General features: G+C 41.5%; 1 long non-coding RNA gene across 1 annotated transcript; it reads right to left on the reverse strand.

Annotated features, from left to right (window-relative positions):
• Nucleotides 1-5,986: 5,986 nt before the first annotated feature.
• LOC145453271 (uncharacterized) lies at nt 5,987-14,232 on the reverse strand. The gene is made up of 2 exons (XR_013919685.1): nt 6,684-14,232; nt 5,987-6,203 (listed from the first exon to the last, which is right to left on the reverse strand). It is a non-coding gene; the product is annotated as an uncharacterized LOC145453271 (long non-coding RNA).
• Between the last annotated feature and the right edge of the window lie 121 nt (nt 14,233-14,353).

Here is a 14,353-nt window from a genome sequence, read left to right on the forward strand (position 1 = left end):
TTGAATTCGCAAAAACTATGAGATTGAATCAAGTCCCGGTAATATGAAATCATGACTCATTATTATGAGCATGATAATAGCAAATATCTGTAAGCTTGTCTCGTTTCACACTATAAAGTTATGGGAACACATATAGTATTCGCCTGGTTTCCCGGAACATGTGCAACACGTCCCATTTCATGTTTTCCCATGAAATAATCGATTTCTTTCATGTGAAACACTAACATGAATCCCTTTTTTTTGTTTCTCAATTTTTCTCTCGTATTAAGTGCAAACCTGCTGATTCAGCATATTTCTAGTTACGCGTTTTAGGTTTTTCCGTTTACGCCCATTACGTAAAATACTTCACTTGAAACCTATTAAAAACAATGCGTCGCCGGGATTGTTTTTGTACGCCTGATACCTATCACAAAGTTACTTAACGATTTACCAAAATTATAACATCCCATTTTACTACTTCCCTATACAAACTACGTATATCCTGTATTTACACCTAAATTTTAAAGAACCAATTCTCTTACCTTCAAATTTTATCATTCTCCGTTGTGTTCCGTATTACTCTTACCGCCATCCATTGACTTGCTCGGTTTCGTCGCCTCGTGTTCCACATACGACTTGGTGTTCTACGTCTAAGATATTTTACGTAACCTACCCATATTACAATCACCAGAGTTATCAACTCGGTTACCACCATTATCACAGCCACTGGTTCCAGTGTAGGTATCAGTTTCGCACCTTCCACAATCATCCTATCGATAAAGGTTAATCCACTTGCCTTATATCCACCTTCCGCCATCACCAGTTCGTGCATCCATCGAGTATAGTTGTACTCAACGAAATCTGTGGCCGTCTTCCCCACGGTGGTTCTTGATACTCGGGAATATTCAGATACGGATGTTCCCAACCCTTGGTTTTTCTGCCCAGACAGTGGCGATGCGTCAGCCATCGTTGACGTCAAGGCAATAGTCATTAGCTCGACACTCTTCGTGGATGAGTCGTCGTTGTTGTCTCCTGATAAATACAAAATGAGTGTTTCGGTACCTAGCCTACCTTATGGTTGTGGTCCAGAGTTCGGTAGTCCGTTCCGATGCCGCTCCCGCCGTCATCCGTGGATTTCTGCAGAGCCTCCGCAGTGGTAACCGAATGCACTCGCGTTGTTGTAGGTGTCTTGCCAATGATTTTCGTCATTCCGTAGGTTTGGTTACGTGCGCGAGTTTGCAACTGTTGCTTCCCATGAGTCAACCAGCGTCGTTTCCATCCGCCATCCTAGTAGGTTTGTCAGCGTTGTAGTGCATGGATCATAGGCTTTCGCCGCTGGAGTTACCCACGTCCGACTGTAGTAAGCGATCGGGTACACTTCTTGGAAAGGGGGTTTGCCTCTCACATCCGCCTTGTTACTTTCGAGTGCGTCACGCCTTGTCTTGTAGTCTTGCTTTCATTTGCTCAGGAAGAACAAAAATAGCCAATTTTTATTCGGCAAAACCTTGTTCAATAATACCAAAATCAGGTATTATCTATTGCTTCCTTTAGTGACTTTAGTGCCCCGCGTCAGGTAATAAGGGCAAGAAACGAAAGGCTTGGTCGAGGGGTTCTTACGTTCGATGTCGCATTGGTATTTCATGGATTGGGGGGCGCTGAGGTGGCCCCGCAGGTCATCAAGTTCGGGAGTAAATGGATCATAGACGGCTGTCAAGACTCCTTCAGGAATGGTGATATTTTCTAGGCTAGTCAAAAGTCAGGAGTTTTGTATGACAGTTTCGCCAGTGCTACAGATTGTGCACAGATACTTTCGAGTTCCGTCTTCACGCTGGGACTGGTGTATTGTTGTAAGGTTACATAGTAATTGGGCCAGTTATTGGCCCAATGCGAATCCCGTGATGAACGGGGTTTTGGTGTTGGTGGAGAGAGGGCGAGGTTCTTCGTTGTCCGCGGGGATTCCCGACCTATTCAATCTGACCTCTGATCTCGGCGTGAGCCCACGCCTACCGTCACTCCGGCGGACTCGGTCGCCGCCGGGGGCCCGTTTCTGGGGAGACGTGCATCTTAAATTCCCAGACTCCTTGCCGGTCATGGCCGGACATGTGTCCGGTTAGCCCAGGGGTGGGCAAACTTTTGAGCTCACGGGCCGCATTCAACATCTGAATCCATTCGCGGGCCGCACCTATAAAATTCGGATTATACACCAAAATGGAGATAATGCTTATTTAAAACAAACCAAACATTGCATTGGTGATATTGTACACGCGTCAGAAACTGGCGAGATTTCATAGGTTGACCTCAATAACCAATTTGGTAAAACTATAGAGATGAAAGTCTGTTGTCCCGATTCTTAGAACAGGATTGAAATTTGAATCTGTGAGCACTGAGCAGCGATCTGTTCATGTATTTGCTAATTTCACTTTTGGTACAGTTCCAGAACACACAATGCTGACAGCATCATAACAATGTTAGCTTCAAACACGCTTCTACTGTGTGTAGATAAAATATAAATACCCTAATTCTATGCATACAGAGAACGAAGACACGCGCTATTCGTTTTTATAAGCACATCACTGAAATGATGAAAACTGGAGAGGCCGATCTGAAATTACACCAGTGATCCGAATTATGTCAATCTCTTTTTGGATTTCTGTGATGTTTAGCAGTTGAAACTTTTCAAACTGCGTAGGCCTTGAAATCGGGGTGTCGCGTCAGAAATTGAACATAAACAGTAATAGAGCAATAAGTATTTACCTCAGAACAGTGACTCTCAAACTTTTTAAGACACGCCTCCCTTTATGACGGTAAAAGATTTCGCGCCCCCCCGATCTTATCGTCATATCACAAAACGCAACCAGGATGCTAGCAAACCTAACGAATAGTTTGATGTCATGGAAGGTTACGATTGTGGATGAGGGATTTTTAAATATGAAATTCAGACTAAATGCAGATCAATAATAATGAGTTGTATGTAAATCGCGCGAAGCGAGAACAAAATTTCGGGCAAGCTCAGCTTCGCGCCCCCTTTCAGATGCTTTCATGCCCTCAATGGGGGCTCGCCCTCAGTTTGACAACCACTGCCTTTCAATTATTATGGTGAAATATACTAAGAACAAGTTTATTCAAGTCTCGGCATTAATTCGATTTCAGTATGCATTTTATCAATATTTTTAATAAGTTTCTTTTGACTGTCGTGGGCCGCACAGAACGTCTTCGGGGGCCGCATGCGGCCCGCGGGCCGTAGTTTGCCCACCCCTGGGTTAGCCGGTAACTGCTTCTTTGTTTGGCCGAATCATTGCAGTTATTCGGACAAGTGCATCCACGAGAGCTTTCAGGACCAGTTTTCTCGTGCAGGTCCTCTTTTGCGCCAGCGGGCATTCCACGCTCGACGTCTTCTGTTGCTGTCGCATGCAAGCTATGGGCCGAATTGTTACAGTTATTCGGACAAGTGCATCCACGAGAGCTTTCAGGACCAGTTTTCTCGTGCAGGTCCTCTTTTGCGCCAGCGGGCATTCCACGCTCGACGTCTTCTGAATGGTGCTGTCAGGGATTCCTGACTCGACACATCTTTGGTTAGTGCCAGCAGTGCTAACTGACCCGACACTTTCTCGACTAGTGCCAGCAGGGGCTACCTGATCCAACACTAGGGGTTTCCCATATTTTTTGACCTTTTGGGAAACAAGTTAAGACAGTTGCCGTCGTAAGATCGGCGTATTTATGATTGGTGCCAGCAGGGATTCCTGACTCGACACATTTCCCGCCAGTGGTGATTACCATCTCGACACTTGCGCCGGCGGCAACGGCCTGCGACGACACAGACAACGTGACGGCTCGACGCTTATCTGATTTGCAGCTTCCATCAACCCATCATCGGTTACAGTATCGCGAGGACTGCTTCCAACTTTGGTTTCGTCCCGTTGATCACACGAGATCCCGTCATGAAGCGTTACTGATCAATCCATTTTAGACCTACAATATCGAGAGGTCTCCTTTCTCGGTCGCAAATGGAGCCGATAGTCCGTCGAAATCGATTATTACTAAGGAGTCAACGTGGGAGGAGTCACCTATGTCACGTAGTTTCATGTCTATGGGTTGTCGCTCCTCCCAGCTTTGCGGGTATTTGGGTTCGCCGACGTTTTTCAATTTGAGGACGCTTCCCGTGTCGGCGCAGAATTTCGTACCCCAGTTGTGACCCTTCGACGATCTTTTCTTTTTAGAGATTGGCGTTCGCAGATAGTAAGGAGGTAACCGATGTGTTCGTCTTCAGACTCTCCCCCGTCCACTGAAATTGCCAAGAAATGACGTTCAGCCCTGGAAGACGTTCAGTTGGTGCCTCCATTTGATTATAGTGTAGCTCAGGGGCGGGCAACTTCTCCAGTCGGCGGGCCGGATATAGGAAAATTAAATACTTGGCGGGCCGGATTGCTGAATCGATACATTATTCGCCCATTTATCCACATATACAAGGAATAAATCGTATTTAATGAATGTATTTTAACGACAGCAATGTAACTTCAAAGCCATTTCTCTCCAATAATGACGAAGACAATGTGGATTTGAGAACAGTATTGTCATACAGGCACCACTATGTTTGCTTCTCTCTGATCGATCACCACGGTGCAATCCCTAATTAAGATTTCAAGGCGTTCGATAAGACCGGTACTACAAATTCACCAATATATCTCTTCATTAGGGTTTAGTACAGGTATGACCAACGTTTTTGCCATTCACGGCCGCATTTCGACTACTCATGTAGCCTACGGCCGCATTCCAGGGCATAGTCGTAATGAACTATCTGGACGCCAAATACACATGTTATAGTGTCCATGTCCACTCCGGACTTATCCATTTAATCACATAGGCTTACTATACGCACCGACTTCGCGAGTGGTCACTGGTGACTGGTCATGGTTATGTTATGGGCCGTACATAATCGCGCGAAGCGCGAAAATATTTTCCGATTCACCTATGAATTTCGTCACAAATAATTCTATTTTTCATATTATTTCTCATCCGATGTCATCAGATTCAACTGTAGATTTGATGGAGGGTGTGTTTTTCGAAAATTTAGGACAATATATCAATGATGATGCATCTTCGGGTGGGCCAATTATAATTAGTCACTTGGTTGCATGCTATTATTTCTTGACCTACCATCAAGATTGTCCGTATAGTGAGGAGTACAAGACTCCGAGTTGGTATTTCTATATGAGGCGCATCATTTTCCTCTGCTGTTCACGTCTGTACTGTGGGGCTATGATTGCAAAGGGCGCCACTATATTAAAATAGATAAACGAAGTTACATTGAATCGCGCGCAGCGCGAAGAAAATTTCAAGATTGATTAGGATCTCTCAAAAAATCGAGACTCAATTTGTAAATTCAAATTGCATGTCGACGGCCGCCCGCACATACGGTACTAATTGAATTACTTGTCCACAAATTTCCCTTCTACGGCCACAGGTTGGCCACCCTGGTTTAGTATAGGTGACGAGATATAGCGTGGTTGTTCAACTGTGTGGCCTATTTTATCTCGATATTGAATTCATGCGGCCCGCGGCCTCTACAAAATTTGAAAGTGGCCCGCGACCCGTTTCGAGTTGGCGACCCCTGGCATAAGCGATGTCTTACAAAAGCCCAGAAGTATGTCGTGCTACAACACTGTAAAAAATAAAAACCTCGATTTACCGCGAAATGTTTGGAAGCACGGTAGCCAGACATTTCGTGGTAATCTAACATTACCGTTAGTCAATGTAAATTTAACTTACACCCGTCCGGTAATCTCACTTTACACACCAGACTGTAATGTTACAGTCACCTCCGGTATATCCAATCTACATGTTCTCCTGTACATTTGCGATCGAGACTGTCATTTAACCGCCTACCTACCTACATGCTGTCCCTGTAAATCAGGATTACATATCAGCTTGTAAATTCACGTACATCCATACCTATCGCAAAGCAACCCGATGCAAAAATATCGCAACATTTTCTTCACATCCTCAAAACGACATTGGAACAAACTGTATATTCATTCATGATATCACGATGAAGTGGTTATCGATGGAAAAATATTGCTGCTGGAGGTCTAATTCTTCTTTAGGAGACATGCAGTAACACGAGTGGTCTCAAGAAAACGTGAATTAATTCCACCACCGGCCAAACTTCCAATTGTTTCTTTTTCTCGTTCTCATTCCTTCTGTGTAACTAGTATCTTGCAGTTCCACTGAAAAGAATTCATGCGTAAGTCGCTATATAAAGCAAAGTTCCTAACCTGGACAGTGGACATGACATTATAAAGACTAAGACAAATAGGCTAACAAAAATATAACATGTTTTGAAGTACCGGTACTGGCACATTGTGTGATGACGGCTCCGCCTATTACATGACATAGCAGAGATTCATGACTTACTTTATCTCTGTATTGAAGCAAAAGGTTCCTAATTTAAGGTGGCATGTGTGGCAAACAAATCCAGCAGTGGATGAAAACATCTCTATGCTACGGCCCGAAAATGACATTACCAAGCCAACAGTTTCAACTCCTCCGCGGCGGAGTATGTGGTCACTATATAAGTCGACAAATATCCCAAAATAGAGCAGAGAATGCAGCGAATGAAATATATCAATCATGAAATCTAAGTCATCAAGGGCTGGTGTGCAGAGTCAGATATTCACGGTAACAAATACTATGTAGTACTGTATTACCTTTTAAGATGCGTATTCCATTCAGCATTCCTAGGAATCTTCAACGATCGTGTCCACGTTCTTCAAGCACAAGCTTCGCTCCACCCTTTGCTCAAATCTCACTAATGGCCACTGGCCAGAGCCAGACGACACTCGAACGATTTCAAAATAAAGGGTATTCATCCGCTGACACATGACACCAATAATATTTACTGGCCACGTTATAATGTTTGATCTGGGTCGTTTTTACCATACAGAAACATTTATCATTGCATATAGTCCATTTTTTCATCTAATTTCGTATAAATTGATATTTATTCCATGTGTTGTTCACTACTTACTGTACTTACTTAACCAGACGCTGCTTGTGATGTCACAGTTGTGCGTTGGTTGTTTACTACGAATCTCAGAAAAAGCAGTCACCTAACGTAACCTATTACAGGTCGCCTTGTCCGCCATTAACAAATGGTCAGCTGAGCATGCGGTGCTGATATTTCTAGTTTCCCCGAGCAATATTATACATCCTGAACTAATTTTCTAACTTATCAGTCTTATCCGTGACAACGAATGTAACCAGCGAGACTGGCCGTACAGCCATTGCCGTATAATATAATATGGCTACGGTGTACCACATTAGCTACGATTGTCAGTTATTTCTTGTACCCCACTAAGCTTAAATTGATACTAGGGCCAACAATTTCGGTATGACAGACCCCAGTCTCGCAAACGAGGTTCAATCAGGTCAAATCACCTCTAGAATGATATATCAGTAACATTCAGTTCTACGTATACATTGGCTGCAGCGATTTTGAAGCTAATCAATTTTGCCAATAGCCCGGTAAACTGCAGTAACGAGTAACTGTCAGTAATTTTGCGAAGAAATTCTGGTAACTTACTTTACAGCTATATTAAGGTAATATTACATATGAAAATGTAAAATTACAAGATACGCACAGTAATTGGCTGCGACCGGTAATTCGTGGCAAAATTTACAGAGATTTCCCAGTAAATCTACCAGATTTTTTACAGTGAAGTCGACGGTTACGGAATCAAAAATATGAAATATCGGCCTAGTGTAAATGACCATTGTAGTCGACAAACACCATCATTAGGCCTACCACAAATGACATTAGGGTTGATTACATCGTAAATGCCGATAATGCAAGTCTTCTCGCTTCGACTAACTTACGAGTAAACACCACCCTCGCTCACTGCGCAGTGCGCATACATGTGTATAATAACATACAGTCACTAAAATTTGACGTTTACGCAAGTAGCAGGGAATCTCTGAATACTGGGGCCGCGGGCCACATTATCATGTAAGACAGAAACCTGTCCGCGGGCCGGACAAAATCCCTTCGCGGGCCGGATCCGGCCTGCGGGCCGTATGTTGCCCACCCCTGGTGTAGCTTCATGGCGCTTGCCATGCAAGTATTCCACACTTGGTTCGATTTACTTCACAGAGCTCAACCCCATCTCCTGGCTTTTCCACATTTTCCACACCCCTTATACAACCCGGTGTTGTCTACGTTGATTGAAGCATTGGTTGTAGATTGATCGAACGAAGCAGTGACCTTAGAAGGTCCAGCGGCTCAAACTATTCATACAATAGACAAGCCCCTTGGCTTATAACAACCAAATACTCCAATCAGTTAATCATGCAAAGAGGAATGAGGTTTCTATGAGTAAAACCCGATAAAATTGGTAAACATGCTTCAATTATATTACAAGTTTTATCTAAACCTATTCATCAACATGCACGATTAATAAACATTCTCAATACTCCAAGGTTTGTTTACGCATATAATTCATGCGACGGCCTGTCCTGCCGAAAAGCAGCTCCAAGGTTGGTTTACACATATAATTCATGTGACGGCCTATCCTGCCGAAAAATTCATTCATGAAATATTGTGTCATTACACAACACTCAATTACAATGGTATTTTGATCACAATCTACTATATCTCTGGGTTCGATGGTACTGGTGTTTTAGCTTTTTATTCATTCGTATGTACCGTGTCTCACAGACCATAGATCTAATTTACCACAAATTCTAAACTTCTATCCCGTTAGGGCGAAGGGTCCCGACACTAGCATAAGGCGTGGTCGGTTATAACGCCTTACTGTACGAGACGGTACAACATAGATTATTATAAACACTCATTGTAATAGGTTTGACAATGTAGAGGATCTGTGACGTTAATGTAGGGAGGGGTATCTATTTTAGTTACTTATGACATTGAACAACATGTCAAAGACAAGTACTGTTGCTTACGTAATACCATATTTCATCCTACAGGGCCACGCTACTTTCACATATGGCGAACCGTCACAAACCTCGCAAAGTCAAACCCGCCTAACGTTTAACATCTATATGGTCAACACAAAAACACAAAATGAATGAACAAATATAGATCACGAAATACCCAAATAAATGATTTAATACTTAATAATATGACCTCATCCTCAATCAACCACAAATGCAATTACGCAGCGACGACAACTATCCACATAATAAACGTTCATAAACTCTCAACCATGTTCAGGGCATGAAAATGTTAGCGCCATTTAAAGCAACCTGATAGTAATTATCAAGAACATAGTGATTATAGTATTTAAACATAATAAAGCGAATTAGCTTCACTGCACAGTACTATACTTTGATACCAGTCCATTAGACAGAAATACGTTTGTCTTGCCTGCACCGTCAAGCTCCATACACTTTGATCTTTTGCGATATTTTCCCATTGCAGAATATGCAGCGCTCAGCATCGGACGAACATTCTTGACACTGACCCAGATGTCCACAGGGGATCAGGGTAATTTCACTCCTATTATTCTTGTATTGTTGGCAAAGTATGGTTTCTTGTATAACCATCAGATTCTCAGCAATTTCTTCAACATATGCAATTTCTAATATTGATGGCGTCCCAATTCTGTTTCTAGCATAAACAGAGTTGCCCAGTCTACTCTTTGACTGTTGCGCAGTTTGTGTATTTGAATCGACTGGCACTATATCGAATAGTATCAAAGGGTCTTGTACGACATCGTTCACAGTGAAATGAATATCTGATCGTCTGCTGGTGGCTCTTTTCTGTGTGACTTCTGCTAAATCTTTTGCTGTCCAACTGCATCTTCTTGGCATCTTCCTCTGACAATCTGGTTCGAGCGACGCGTATTTGCGTTCCTATTTCGGCGGCCGGTGAACGTTTTTTTGCTCGCTTTTCAGGCGTAGTCCATGTTTACACCGCAGCCGAAACACTTCACTCTATCTTTGTATCCAGACCAATAAAATCTCGCGGCCGCCATATCAGTTGGCAAAAATGAAGCTTCTCTCGATATGGACGGAATGTCACCAATCTATAAAGTTCAGCTCGGCGATTGCAAGGTGGAATATAACTGCCGTTTTGCTCCGGGAGAATCGCGATATCGTGGGGTGGCGATTCCATCTTCTTGTATAACTCGTTGTCCTCTCGGTACATTAGTGCTTGACGGAACAGGCTTTCGACAAAATCGTGCGGAATGAATTCATATGTCCCGTCATCGATTCATACGATAACTTAACTACACGGGTGTGTAGAATATCTTGATATCGTATTTAATCTGTCTTATAAGTTCGAAAATGAGAATGACACTTGTACTTCATGACGCAATTTATGCGTACGTCTATAGCACAAAAATGAACTCGGTAAAATAACATTATCCCAACTCTTGTACAGATATCGATATAACAAACGGTTGACACACCCGCTTCGTAAAACGAATGTGTCGACAGGGTGGACCTATGACTAACGTGGTTCTTGATGAACGACACATCTGTTTCGGAAAACAAATGTGTGGATGGGGCCAATTTATTTGCCATTTTCAAGTTCATATTATTTGTAGTACACTTTCCTATGTGTTCTAGGGTCTTTTCTAACCTAATTACCATACTATTTTATTCCGATTACATATACATCACTATTACTACACATATAGGCTATCATATATATCTATTTATTCAGGTTATATATTATTTCTTCATTAAACACAGTTTAATTAAACCAGATAGGGATGCCAAATCATTGAGTGCATCCTAAGACTTTATCAGTCAGCTCTATCAATTTAGTTTTTTAGGCTTCTCTGAAAAATTTAGCATTTTCAGTCCTGTGCCTATTAATTTAGTTTTCCAGGCTTCTGGTTAATCTAGCATTCAAGTCCTGTGCCTATTAATTTAGTTTTCCAGGCTTCTGGTCAATCTAGCATTCCAGTCCTGTGCCTATTAATTTAGTTTTTCCAGGCTTCTCTGGTTAATCTAGCACTCCAGTCCTGTGCCTATTAATTTATTCATCCAGGCTTCTCTGGATAATCTATCATTTCCAGTCCTGTGCTGTCACTCGTGGCGAAGTCATACCATTGTTTCCAATGGCGGAGTCTTAAATTAGACTCATCGGCCAATGTCACATAGATACTCTGATATTCCTGCTAACGTATGTGTCATCATCAGGAATCTCAGTGATCTCAGCGATTTCAGCCCTTGATCGCGAGACACTTATTTTTGTGGTACCCAGACTGTGCGCTCGATCTCGGATTCCATGCAGCATAATCGCGGACACATGTTATCACTACTAATATTTCATACTTGGTGTCAATTAATCCTAAATTTACACACGAAAAGTTTTCAGATCACTTGGTTCACATCGGGGTCTGAATTCGATTCCGAGCCCAAATCCAATCCCAAGTCCGACTCCGACTTCAATCTAAGTTATGTTAGATAACATTTTGTTAACCCACAAGGGCATTTTATCATTAGATATTCGTTTTATATATTACTATATTTACACATGGCAAATTTCCTTATTGTATGTTTTATCCGCCACAAGTGTTTATTTTATTTTGAAATTCTTTTATCAATTTTTTCGTGGGTGCTTATATATATACATACTGTAACTTTATATGCATTGTTTTGCGACGATATATTTGTCCCTCCTTCCTCCCTATCGTGGTTGAAATGCAGCGTCTACTCACGCAACCACGGGTGTCAAAAAGTGAGATTTTCTCACAATCTACTTCTATATACGTCATTACTACATTACCAACCCCATATAGTGATTTTATGTATTATAATAGAAACGGCTCTCCTTACCACGGGTAGGGTTAACCGGAAACGCATCTACTTCTAGGGCGGAGGGAGGTACCGTGCGGTATGGACAAACGTACGACTTACACAAAAATATACCTAAATATACATAACTACAATTACACATTACCTTGCGGTTGGATGCTGTCCAACAAGGTAAGAATTCAATTCGTAGGTGATTCTTAAGATGTTCTACGGTTTTATTGAAAAAGGGTTACTTATCTCATTGCTGTGAGCTATTGGGTCGCGCCATATACGGTTCCGCTAGCCGACACCAGGCACTACCCCCAAGCAGCGAACACCGTAATATCGGCTCTATGCCCACGCTCAAGAAATATATCTATACAATAAAAAGAAATGCTTCAACAAAACTTCATCATATTGAACAAGTTTCTATAAATAAATGAATAAATAAATAAATGGCGTATTATTTCAAGATGATTACCATACCTTTTCATAATAAACACACGGTGGTTCTTTTACAACATAGGTGGTCGTTGTTTGGAGTTAGTCTTCACATCCGTTTACTTCTACTGGTTATTATTCATAGTGGGTCTAGAAAATAGTTAATAAATACCACCATTTCAGTTATTCTCTCTCTCTCTCTCACACACACTCAATATTATATTAGGGAAAGGTTTTCAACCAAAACGGTCACTATCTATTACTTGTGTATATCATGTCTTCAAAAGTGACCATACACTATTGAACTAAACTCAGTTAGATTTGGCCTTTATGCCTCGAAATCAGAAGGTCACCAGGGCTCGACAAAGTACTTTGCTAATATCAAAACTCGTATTACTTGAAGATCCCGACCTTTGCTCTAGTTTTTGGAGTTTGGGCCCATACTATTGAGTGATTTATGATCTACAATTGAAAGGAACTGAATATCAACCATAACGTATAACTGGAATTCTCAGCAATGAGCAAAATTATCAAATCTGAAATCTCTCGTCAGTTCTGAATATTGTTAGACATTTTTTAGCTTAAAAGCAAAGACGTGTGATATATGACAATCAGTGGAACATCATATGCTCATAATATTAGGTTTTTTCATCGTCAAAGGCTCAATAATCTGCATAAGAATATTGTGAGATCGCATCGTATCATACCAAATATCATGCAGTGTACTATGTATCGCCATTATTGCTGCCTTGTCTGCTGTCTAGTCCAGACTGAGTTAAAAATAAAATACTCTCTCCCTCTCTCAAAAACACAGAGCCTGAACAAACGTAGGCAAAAGTGCCCTCTGCAAATAGGTAACTTCACCAGTAACAATGAATTTACTAAAAATGAGATGAGGCTACCTTATTGTCTAGAATTTAAGACCTAATCTGCAAATTACTCTTATAATAGTGCAGAAAACTGACAAGGAAGTTGTCAACAGGCTGCAGCATGCTGTTCAGAAGTGTTATAAACTGTTGATGAGTGGGAGTTTATCAATACATTTTCTTTTTAAGCCTATAAAGGTCTTGTTACGGTTTAATCCTGATAGATACCACAGTATGGACGTCTATTCAGCTTGAGCTTGCATCTACTGGCATTCAGGCAAAGAAAATGGCTCTATATTTACCAATTAGGACTGAGTTTCAACGCAGCTGAAAAAAAGTGGCCGGACTTGATTTTCGAAACCTCACGTCGGGTAAGTCATGGTTGGTGATACCATTGATAATATACAAACCCCGGTATTGGTATGAAGCAATCAATCACCGTGACTCAGTTTCAGCGTAAATTTAACCTTCCTCAGTAATTAATCAATGCTTAATGGTATATAACTTCGCGGCGTTGCAGATTTTAAAAGAGCCGGGATTGCCAACTGGTTATAATATCCAAAGTTCACCGAGTGTGTGATACCAGCATAGATCACTGTTGCTGAGACGTTGCTTGGATTGGGCTGAATCCTTATGACGGTCTACTTGATTGGCAAAAAAAGAATTCAGGTAAATTTCAACCTCACAGTAGCTATAGTGGCTTAACTATTTCGCATCGTTCTGTGATAGATGCCTCAAAACTTATAAATCTGTCTGGTATACTGGACTGGACAATTTCAATTAATGTACCAATGATGTGGATGCGTTAATACCACAAGGTCAGATAAAGATACATGTACTTATTCGAGATTTTACATGACTTAACGCTCAATTACTTAGTATCGGCCACTCTTGAAATTGCGAGATGCACCATTAGACTAATGCAAAAATGACAGATTCACAGTTTCAACCGACGAAAATTCATTCAAGAAATTACTGATGACTATGTTATGCAATATTACTTGTGCAATTTTTTACTAAAATGGCGTAGTGCTATACCTAATCTTATGCCAACATTATACCAAACTATCCAGAAAGACTAGAAACTGTTCCGCTACGGAACCCCCTTGGGTGGTTTTCCCCATCAGATCTAGCATCTAAGTCATTGTAATTTTGGACAACCACAATCTTCTATGCTCTGCTTCACTTCTGCGCTTATTTACGGCATATCACTCGCAATTTCCTCTAAATCTGACCTAAAATTTCAAAAAAGAGGACAAAATCTCAAAAAAGAGGACAAAAGGCCGTCCTCCGAGGACACT

This window comes from Botryllus schlosseri, chromosome 13 (assembly GCF_051294905.1).
Source record: "Botryllus schlosseri isolate E-star chromosome 13, Bs_hap1, whole genome shotgun sequence".
Lineage (NCBI taxonomy): Eukaryota > Metazoa > Chordata > Ascidiacea > Stolidobranchia > Styelidae > Botryllus > Botryllus schlosseri.